The 11,984-nt window shown below is 31.0% G+C and overlaps 1 long non-coding RNA gene across 1 annotated transcript; it reads right to left on the bottom strand.

The window, feature by feature from the left end:
• On the bottom strand, nucleotides 1–11,736 carry LOC119679061. Its single transcript, XR_005252379.1, has 3 exons — nucleotides 11,370–11,736; nucleotides 3,403–3,820; nucleotides 1–28 (listed from the first exon to the last, which is right to left on the bottom strand). It is a non-coding gene; the product is annotated as an uncharacterized LOC119679061 (long non-coding RNA).
• Nucleotides 11,737–11,984: the final 248 nt, after the last annotated feature.

Below are 11,984 nucleotides of genomic sequence, written 5' to 3'. Positions count from 1 at the left end.
ATAGGTACGTTAGTCCACTATCTGGTATCTGAAATGGTATCGGAAAGTCAGCGAAAATAAAATTTCTAATAGCATAGAAGATTTATTGCTAAACGTAATAGACGACTATATGAAGAAATTTGTAATTATTTTTATCACATGTAATTTCCAATGCAAGTTAAAGTTATTTTATTCCAGTTATATATTCCAAAAATTTAAGTTACTTGATTAAAATAATATTAAAATAAATTAAATTAAAAATGGTTAGGTTAATTTTTAGGTACCACAAAATAATTTATATCAAAAGCAAACAAACCGTCATGTTAAGCACACAACTGGATTTATATATATCTATATATATATATATATATGTATGTATATAAATGTTAGATAACTTCTTAAACTTAGGCTAATTGATTCATAAAAGCATTATATGTTGTTGGCATTACATACGAAAAATAATAATTCCTTCCGGTAGAATTAACAGTGATTTACTACGCAAAAAACTTGGTCCTAGGCGAGAAGATACCCGAAGTAAATATCGTAATCATTTTGTGCAGCCAAGCTGCTATTGAATTTCTACTGAGCGCTACAACTACACTTAACAATTCAATAACAGCGGGATTCTCTTAACCAGGTAGCTTAGTGAGTTTGTGTCTAGTTACATGGATATCTGGTCACAGGGATATCTCGGGCAAATGCAGGACAGACAAACTTGCCACTCATTTTTCGGATATTGGTATCCCATTCACAACTGTTAAGCTATATATCAAACAAAAATATCTAAGTATAGCTAAACAAACTTAGGCACATGAACTCTCCTGTCAAATCTTAAGATCGACCTGGACAAGCAACTTATTAGCTGTTTTAACTAAGGCGTTACCTGGCCAGGGTCTCGGCATCGGTACTGATGCGTCACTGCATATTAAGCAGATATGTTATTCAATTAAAATCTCAAAATCCCACCTATCTTTAATCCACTCTTGCTTCCCCTTTTCTGTCACGCTTTCTTTGCCTAACCATATTCTAATCGAAGTATATGTATTTGTAATTCCTTTCATGTTATCTGTTATATAGATCTCTATGGGTTGCCACAACAACAAAAACAAGTCATGCTATAGGGCAGGATTGTCCAGATTAGATGCAATCGCAGGCCAATACAAATCGCTATACAGATCGGAAGGCCGCAGAAACAAATACATACGTTCATAATTGTTTTCGACAAATAAAAAAATACAGTTATAATGTTAAATTTAGTTTTATAAATTTATCAATTTCAATTCATTTATTTGGTATACTATAAAAATAAAATAATATAGTTTTACCAATACATCAAAAGAAAATTTTCCTGATTGTGGTAGATTAAAAACATTTCGCGGGGCGCACAAACATTTGCCGTGGGCCGCATGTCGCTTGCGGGCCGTACTTTGGGAAGCCCTGCTATACGGTATACCTTATAATGAGTTCTGTGGCTCTGCGAATGAGAACGACACTGTACTCCACTTTATGCATTAGTGTCCATCATTAGCTAAGACAGGATTCAATGGAGGATTTAAAATACGAATGAATGACCCTTTTCATCCTCTGTCATCCTTTAAAATTAGGAACATATTCAAGTTTATAGACTTATCAACTTTAATTTGAATAGAGAAGTTGCAACATCATTAAAGACGCTATTTGTGTTCTATATGCTTCGGTTTCTACCTTTAAAGTACAACTTTAGGTTTCTCATACGGACTGTGTGTCCATATCCATCGTACCACTACAGACCATTATTTGTGTTTAAGTGAGCTTTAGAGTACGAGGCTATCACTCACTACTAGGTATACAAAAATAAAGTCATCACAAATATATATTCCAAAAGTCTTAGTGTTAGTCTAGCTATCAGAATAGGTGTCATTAAGAATTTATGGATATGTTAAAATATATTATATTTCTGCAGAAATTTAATTTTTGAATTTATTTCAACCATTACCGTTTCATGATTAAAATATGTTAATGTTACTAGAGATCCTTGGGGACTTAAGCATTATTAAACACATTTTGAAAAATGTATTCCTATTTTCACAGCCGCACACCGCACACTGCACACCGCTCTCTGTACACCGCACACTGTACACTGTACACCGCAGAGCGTTGAAGCATTCAAGGCAATGTGTTTTCGTATGATTAATCAAATTTCTAATGTGCATTGCAATTCAACTGAAGTCCTTAAATTGTCAAGCGCGCAAACAGTGGAAATCCTCATAAAAACAACTCACAGTTGATTGCATATTTTATGGACTCTCATATTTCATGTACTTTTTGTACAAGATTAACTGCTCCATTTTGCACAACTTTTAGACAAAAACAATAAAAAACAATAAAAACAATAAAAACAACAAAAAACAAAACGATTTTTTTGCCACTTGTTGAGAGTGAATTACACAAAATTTCGACACGCATAAAAACCAATGAAATGTAGGAATTTTTTGCATAGCGGGCGCACGAAATATCACGCCCGACCATAAATAATTGAATAAAGACCATCAAATTAACTAAAAGAGCCACAAAGCATAAAATTAAAAAGGAAAAACAAAGAAAAAAACACAAAAAACATTTGAGACAAAAAGAATTAGTTAACACGCATATGGAAGCAAGCTCATCGACGTTAATTCACACACACATTTAAGCAAATGGGATCACAATAAAATTGAATAATTAATGCCATCAAATTAATTTGTGACACATACAAACATACAAACATACAAACATGTATAAATAATTGCACATTCCAACACACTTACATACATATATGTACAGTACATTGTAAAGTTTATTGCGTACGCTGATAGGCTATCGGCAAGTGTGCATGTGACATACACACATACATACATAAATACAAATTCATTACAATTCTTCAAAAGCTTAGACAGAATAAAACTCTACAAATATTTATGCATACATAACATATAAACACAAATAAACGAGCGCTCCTGTGAGAGTTGTTGCTTTTGTTTTTGTGCTCGTCATATTGATAAATTGTATCGTATCGTATCGTATCGTATCGTATATGCGCTTACGTACTAACATTTGGCACAGACATATCGAGACAATTTGCCACCGCCACCAAAATAAAAAAAAAAACTTGTGTACTTTAATAAATAATTCCATAAATTTGTTGTCACATTTTGTAATTTATCAGTTTACACTAATAAGAGAAAGCTAAACCCAAAAACAAACGCAGAAACAACAACACTAGCTAGTTTCATATAGCTTCCAATTCATCATAATCATAAACGTTTTCAAACAATAATCAATGTATGTAGGTATGTGCATATTTTTCATATAATTTTTTTTCAGTGAACTATTTCATGTACCCTCTTTTTCCCTCTTCATTGTAGTGTCATCACATTCATTTTAGTGTTAACTGAATCGACTCACCTTTGTGTTGATAAATTCGCATGCCAAATCCTTTAATGTTTTAAGCGTTAAGGCATTTACGGCCACCGAAACGGCATCACGTATGCTGCCGAATTGAAAGAGAAACGTCACTTCTGGCCCCTCCATTATGACGGGCACAGTACCTTGTCGGTTCGCCAGCGTTAAAGCTGTATTAAGACTCCTTACACTCGCAAATTTTTAGTATATCAGTCACGTAATATTTTGTAATTATTGACTGCAGCTTAACGAGTTTGCTATTTTAATTATGAATTCTTTGTTCTTCTTGTTGTTGTTATTATTATTATTACAGATGTTGTTGATGCTGTTGATGTTGTTGATGTTATTGTTCTTATTGTTATTGTTGTAGTCAAATTATGTAGCTTAAAATTGATGCTGGCAGCATTGATTAATATTTGATCTGAAAATAAAGGAAAATTTATATTAGCAAGTATTTAACAGGAATACAAATTTATTAGGACGAAATGAAGAAGGATATGATTTAGAAAGCTGACAGTCACATTATAACCAATGATTAAACTTTGTTAATGTAGAATTAAATTTTTAATAAGAGAAAAATAGGGACAACAGGTTTGAAATAAAACAAAGTAAGTAGTCAAAAATAGTATTATTACAAATAGTAGTATTAGCACGCAATGAAGGATATGGTTTAGAAAACTGACAGTCACATTATAACCAATGATTAAACTTTGTTTATGTAGAATTAAATGTTTAATAAGAGAAAAAAAGGGACAACACATGTGAAACAAAACAAAATTAGTAGTCAAAAATAGTATTATTACAAAAAGTAGTGTTAGCACGAAATGAAGGATATGGTTTAGAAAGCTGACAGTCACATTATAACCAATGATTAAACTTTATTTATGTAGACTTAAATTTTTAATAAGAGAAAAAAAAGGGACAACAGATGTGAAACAAAACAAAATAAGTAGCCAAAAAAAGTAGTATTAAAAAAAGTAGTATTAAGACGAAATAAAGGATATGGTTTAGAAAGCTGACAGTTACATTATAACCAATGATTAAATTTTGTTTATGTAAAATTAAATTTTTTTTAATAAGAGAAAAAAAGGGACAACAAGTGTGAAACAAAACAAAAAAGTTTTGATTAATAATCAAAAAAAATGGATTTATTTTAATTAAGTATTGGAATTTATTATATGAGTTCTAAGATCTAGAATGGAAACAGAAAAGTCTTGACAATCTCAAAGTTTTATTCATTGTAGTGCTCTGATTTCTTGAAAAAAAGTTGTAGATTAGGTTAGGTTATACCGGTGATCCCTATAGAATCTACTTAGGCCTATTGGCCTATTGTGTTACTGTATACTCATGGTTTAAAACCAGCTATAGCCATTGGCGAAGCTCAAAATGCTATTAAGAAAAGTTAAAATTCTAAAAAAACAAAACTGAACTTACTTAAAATGCAGTTTAGTGTCAGATCTTGTAATTGATTAAGATGAAAAAACTGTAAAAAAACTTTCTATACAAAATTCACGATGTTTTAGTTGAAATTTATTTTATAAACTTTAAAGTAATTTTTGTAATTTCTCAAAATTACAACGCCCACTTGAGCTCAAATAATGGCATGTTATGATACCACGCATTAGCGTTCTTTATATATAGACTAGAAGACTAGCAATTGAACAACTCTTAAAGCCACTACTCATCAATTTAAGTGAAAGTGAACCAATCTCACAAATGGCCAATTCTTTAATTTTGCAGGCTTTCAGGATGTCTGACAGGTCAGTAACAAAAGGTGCCACAAATATTTTAAAGCTTTTCTTAAACAATGATGGGCATTGACACATGAGATGCAGTACAGTTGCCTGCTCATCTACAGAGCCATAATCACGACAAAAGTCATTATAAGGTGGACCCAGTTTCATAGTATGTCTTTCTAGTATGCAGTGAAAAGTGTTAATACCCATACTGTTGTACTGACCAGGTTACGTCTTAGTTTAAGTAGGTGAGTGGTATGCATCTTGTCTAGTTTGAACCAGAATCTGTTTGTCTAGTTTGGATCCTTAAATTTGACATGAGGATTAATCTGCCAAATTTTGTTTTAAAAATATAGATCTACTAAAACTGGATAATAATTTCATTTATATCTATATCTATGTCTAATAAAAAAAGTTTAAATTTTCTAATCAGAGAAAATTTAAATAACTGACTGGTTATCTAATGTTCCTAATTTCAATAATGAACCTCAACCATTTCAATAATTCATAATTGTCAGATCTAACTGAATATCGTCACTGAATAAAAGATAATCTAATTTTTTAGTCTTGAATTGGCATAATAATTTGCTCTATTGGTTGCATTTTATTCAGTCCTACCTATTCTATTCTTAGTAAAAACTTTAATTCCTACTGATTGACACATTTTTGAGTGGCTTTTAATTTTAAACCTCATAAACACCCATAAATTATGTAATGTAGTTTACCTCCGCAGACATTCAATCTGCAGATTTTAGTCGTCTTTTTCGGCATTCGTGTCTTACCTCGGCAATATTTTAACTTTTATCCCGAAAAGGATTCTCGAAAGACAGAAATATTTGTCGTTCTTATTTATTGATTATGAAAGCAGTTGGTCGTGAGTGATTTACTCTAGATATTTATATTTAGATCGATATTACCTTCTACAGTTCCCAGATCATTTAATTTACTTTGCATGCATTGTATAGTTGGCAGAAGATATTGTTAAATTAATCTAAATCCTTCAGATGTTTCAATCCATACAATTTTTTTACACTTATATAAATTAATTTAATTATTATTTTGTTTATATATATTAACAAAAATTTTGAATCTATTGAAGTTTCTATTCATGATATAAAAATATAATATCTTGAAGTAGCACGAACTTTACTTTACCAAAATGAATACGTATTTCTGAACTAAAAAAAATTAATAAAATTGAGAAAATGTATAAATAGATACAAAATGAAATCATCCTTTTCTCAAATACGTAAAAAATGCTCACAAGTACTTCACTAAACTAATATAAAAGTTTACTCTGCACAAATTTACGTGACCTGCTCTTATCAATAACTTTTTTAATTTTCTTCATTTGGAGGAAGCACGTGTTGCAGCTTAGATACTTTTCGCACCAAACCGAAACAAATGTGCTTTCCTGCAATTTTCTTCTTCCATTGATTAAATTATTTTTTTCTTTAAATTTATTTGTAATATTGCATTTCTTTTAGTTGTAAAATGTTGCCGGAATACCAATGAAGTGGAACGCCGAACTTATTGTCTTTGAGATGAGGAGATTAGTTTTAATGCCACAACTGTAGACAGGCAATACGTTTTGAGTGAAACGAATTTTAATAAAAAAAATAAATTTATTTAAAATAACAACAAACACAATACATCATAGTACAGAGTGTAAAATATTTATTTATTGATATTCTAAGAACATATTTTTCAGATATTTACATAGCGTACATTTTGTGTTAGCCACAAGATACAATTTGTCAGCGAAATCGGTTTGTGTGGAAGCGAATTTGTAGATACGAGATACACGATATGAGATACAACGCAACCATTTATCAAATATTGAAAAGTTTTAACCAACTTGAAAACCACTTAAGTCTAGTGTGGCTTGGCGTATTAATTTTATCAAGATGAAAATTGTGTACTCGTAAATAAATTTTGGAATTTTATCACATCACATTCACATCCACATCCACATCTACACCACATCTACAGCACATCGAGCCCAGTCACGGCGAATGTAATTAAAATCGTTAAGTCATGCTCAATAAGAAAATTGAAATTAAATACGGACGACATAAATTTTAAGCATTTTTTATTAAACAATTTTTGTTTCACTCGGTAATATTTTGACCCATATAAGGAGACCGCAGACATACCGCACAAAATTCAAATAATTAATATCAGAAAAAATGAGATACGAAACCGAAGAATGCCAGTAGAGAAGCAGAAAAACTGCAAAGCACCAAAGTGCGGCATTCTGTGGAAAAGAGGGGCCGAGAGTGGTAGCGCTAAGTATGGTAAGAAACAACTTTCTAAATTTTAAGTAGGTGTATCGATGGTTACAATAGTTAAATGGTAAGTGGTAAACGCTTTGTGTCTAAATATGCAAGCGGGGTAGAGGTGAAGTGTACAACGAAACGAGTGCAGGTTACTCGAATTCCAGTACAAAACTCCACTGCGGCTGAGGTTGAGGCTGAGTCTGAGGTTTGATGAGTGTCCCACCACAAATATGCCAAGTATCAATGCATATATGAGCACATCGTAGGAGTGTTGTTGGTTGAAGTGAGCGATGTGGTGAGCTGAATTAGAAGGGTCCTGTGCTCATAATTGGATAACAGCAATTAAAATGACTTAAAAGTGCTTCAGTTAACTATTAGCAAAATTTTTTTTCAATGGATTTTTTTTTGCGATTTATGAGGTTTCAACAGAAACCATGTTGTGTACCGATGGGAACTCATTCGAAATTAATTTGGCATGGTTTTTATAATATTTTTAGTTTATCACATAAATGCAATGTGATGAACTAAAAATTAGTTCATCACATTAACTAAATATTTTTAGCTAAAAAAATAATTTTTTAACTAACCTTGACAAAATGTTTGTGAATTATTGCCTAGATAGCATTAACCATATATAGTATATTGGCAGTATTGAAAATTTTCTATGAATACTTTTACGCTTTATCGCACAGCATAGTAGGCTATTGCCATCATTTAAAGTTTTGGCTTTAATGAGAACATTACAGTCAAATACATCAACTTGATATTATGATCTAATCATGTCGATCAGATAAGGATTCATCTGAAATCTTCTGATTTTGATTGCTTTTTCTGATGAATACAGTTTTTGTGTTAATGTAAAATTGTTAAATAAGTAGGTATACCGAACAGACGGGGGTAGCTTTCAGGGTATGTTGATAGTTGTGGATCAGAGGCGATAGGGAGAAATGCTCAACATCTGCTATGATACTATCCGGCAATTTCCAAACGTTCTTCCTTCATTGGATAATTATCTGACACTCCAAGCATGTGAGCTAAAGACATTGTCATTTTTAGCAAAACAATCCCGTGTTTTCTTGACCCAGAATATATATACTTCTAACATAAACTTCAAGCAAACAATAGAGTAAAGGGCTAGTTCATCCCTTAGTGAGTTCTTAGTGAGTAGAACCAAATTGATATAAATAACATATGATTTCACAGGTTATAAGCGTATTAAGCAGCACTACGATTTCAAAAAATGAGTCAATCTCAGATGATAGTATATAAGCACTATCTGAAAGAGGATGAGCGTTATAGTTACATTATATTTAGTCTAGTTTTAATCTAGATCAGAAAAAGGATAGTGAGCCAGTAGTATGGGTCCTTTTCTGATATTATGATATCCGCAATGGGAAACGTTCAGATTTACTCGAAAGTCTCTTCCGAAACTCTTCCGTTAGTTTATAATACATTCCTTAAGCCAAGGATTTACACGATTAAAGTGTTCAATTTCACTAAGAATCCAGTAGTCTGGCATAATGTATTCATTTATTTTATAACATAAGCACCAGAAAATAATTATTCTTCAAAAAAGCTGGCAATTGTATTTCATTGAGTGATGTTTTGCTTTTTATAAGCGACTAAATGCAATAAAGATATATTTTTAATGTGAGATATAAAACACAATAATCACTTATATAAGTAATTAAGTTATACATTGAAATCTTTAGTCTATAGAATATCTCTACCCAATTGAGCTAAAAAAGTGTACCTAATTCATTTGAGCCACGTAACTGATCACTCTTCAAATATGTAAATAAATTAAAAAGTTCGAAAAGACTATATGAAAAATAAAAGGATGTCTCTTAAAATGATCAGACTGCTATGTAACAGCACTAAAACTGCAAACCAAACCATTAAGCAAACAAAACCATTAAATATCATATAATGACCATATTAATATCTGCTTCTATACAAAAATGAGCTCCCCAGTAGAAAATACTGGAAACTAAAATATAGTGCCTTTCACACAAATAAGTCATTTTATTCTTTATGGAAATAACAACTAATTTTATACACTAAATAGGACCTCTATGATATGGTATGACCATTGTCATTGACGAGAATGTTTACAAAAATTTGCAAAATATTATATATAAATACATCTCCAGAATTTGTGAAGATATTCTTAAAAAATTTTTTTTGATAAGTAAGTATCTCTAGGTAATAATTTAAAAATGCTTGCCTCTAAGAATTTATTTTTTGATTGACCCATTTCAAAGCGCATCAACGCATGATTAAGAGAACAAGTGGCCTCCTTACTAAAAGTTGTCAGGCGCTGACAAGTCACACGTACTCCATATGACAACAGTTGACGGTGATGTTACTTTAAGGAAGACAAACATTAAGAAAGTTCAAGTGACATTTCGGTTAAATGCATAAAATATGTTTGGTTGTTTTTTGCAAAATATCTTGAGATTAGGTTAGATAAGATATTTGTAGATATTTTACTGAAAGTTATGTTAACACATCAACATAGGGCACATTCATTGTATTAAGAACAGTTTTTAGAAACCGCAGTATATCAGACTGGTAACATATGTGAAAACTGTTGTGAAAAGTTCAATAATTTTTCTCTTTATTGATTCCGCAAATTGAAATTGTTACCAATTGATGTCGGTTATAGGTCTGCAGCCATACGTATATCAATGGAGAAAAACTTGAATAATATACTTAGGCTTCGTAGTGCATTACAAGTGATATATCCTATTCTTAAGTAAACTTTTACAACTCAAATTCCATATCATAAGTTTTAGATTGTAAGATTAACTATAGCTTCAATAATAACTAGTTAAATTTTCATAAGATCATAGATCAAAGTGAAAGAGATAAACTGAATATCACAGATCATTCTTCAATCTCTCATAGTAACAGAGTACAGTGCTATCAACTTACATAAACAATATTGTGGTGCCTTCAACGTACGGGTTTCAAATTATGAATTTCAGATACCTTTTATATAGAATATCATAATAAATTATAATATATAATAATTAATATTAACTTTTTCCCCTTGAAGATTCTGAAGATAATCTTTAAGAATGGTACTGCTAACCACACGCAATACGTTCGCGGTCCAAAATCAATTACTGCACAGATTGGATAGCCTCAGAAACAAGTACATACGTCCATATTTTTTTTTTTGAAAAAAAATATAAACTACGGTGATATTGTTAAATTAAGTTTTATTAATTTAATTAATTTGAATTTGGGACACCATAAAAATAAAATAATTTGTATAATATAATAATTTACCTAATTTTGGTAGATTGAAATAAGTCGCGGGCCGCACGTGAGCTGTGTTTTGGACAGCCCTGTGCTAAACAATTCTATGGACTAAAGAACTATTGTGGAATTATGTGGTTGATCCAAAACTATATAAACTGAAAGATATTAGCTTTTGGTAGCAGTTTGGGTTAGTTCTAGCAAAAAAGTCCGATATACTTTGATTTCAGGAATCTCTGTGTTTTATGAGGTATCGCTTTCTTTGTAAATATTAAAATATTATTCCTTCTGAATCAAGATCATATAAGAAATATTAATTTTGAATAGGATCAGCTTTAAAATCATGTAAGCTTATATTTTTCTATTTAAACTACAAATATACGTAAGCAGTTCAGATGATGACTCAAATTACTATTTTCAACTACGATGAATAGTTAATTCTACTCTCTTGACTAAAGCAACTGAGCAAATACTTAAGTAATATTCCGTGGAGACCTTTGCTGTATTTAAAAGATACGAAATAAAGCGTTTCATGTGAATTGGTTTTTTTATTATTCATAAAATTTTATGTTTTTCGACAAACAAAAGAAAAAATTTATAAAAGTAAAAAAAAAAATTAATTAATAATAGAAAAAAGCTCAAATAAGAAATAAAAACAATTCGAATCGTTGAGCATTTATTTACTTACCAATTGCCTTTTATTTTTATTGTTTTTGTTGCTTTTTGGTGTTTTGTTTGATGCTGCCTGTGCCTGGTGCCTGCTGCCTGCTGTTGCTGCATCTATGAGATACTTTTGCTGCGATTTTCGTTTACATAACGTGGCGGCGAGACATTTGATTATCGTTTGCTTATTTTTGTTTTTTTTTTTGCTTTTAGTTTTTGTACTTAAGAAGCGAGTTCTTATAATATTTAACAATATTACTAAAATATAAATATTTACACTTTCTTATTAACATTCGATCACTGCTGTTTGCTGCTTTGCTGTTTCTAATACCACAGCGAAGTTTAACCGAATTTTAAAACAAAATACACAGACAATTTTCACAGCAAATAAAAAAATATATTTTTTTGTGGTAAAATAGTAAAATTAAGAAATTTATTTTTCCGCAAACTTAAAAAAGTAATTCTTAATTTAATTACACCAACAAATGCTGTTATTTTGTAATGTGAAACATTTAAGTGCTTTTATAACGTCAGCAACGACGCGGCGACTTCGCTTCTACCAAAGAGTTACGGACAAACTGACAAACTGGCGTTTTTTGGTAACACTTCAAAGCCATACTCGTCGTCGTCGCCGTCGTCT

This window comes from Teleopsis dalmanni, chromosome 2, assembly GCF_002237135.1.
Source record: "Teleopsis dalmanni isolate 2A chromosome 2, ASM223713v2, whole genome shotgun sequence".
NCBI classification, from domain to species: Eukaryota; Metazoa; Arthropoda; class Insecta; order Diptera; family Diopsidae; genus Teleopsis; species Teleopsis dalmanni.
Note: the sequence above shows the minus strand (reverse complement) of the source record. Positions and strands in the feature narration are given on the sequence as shown.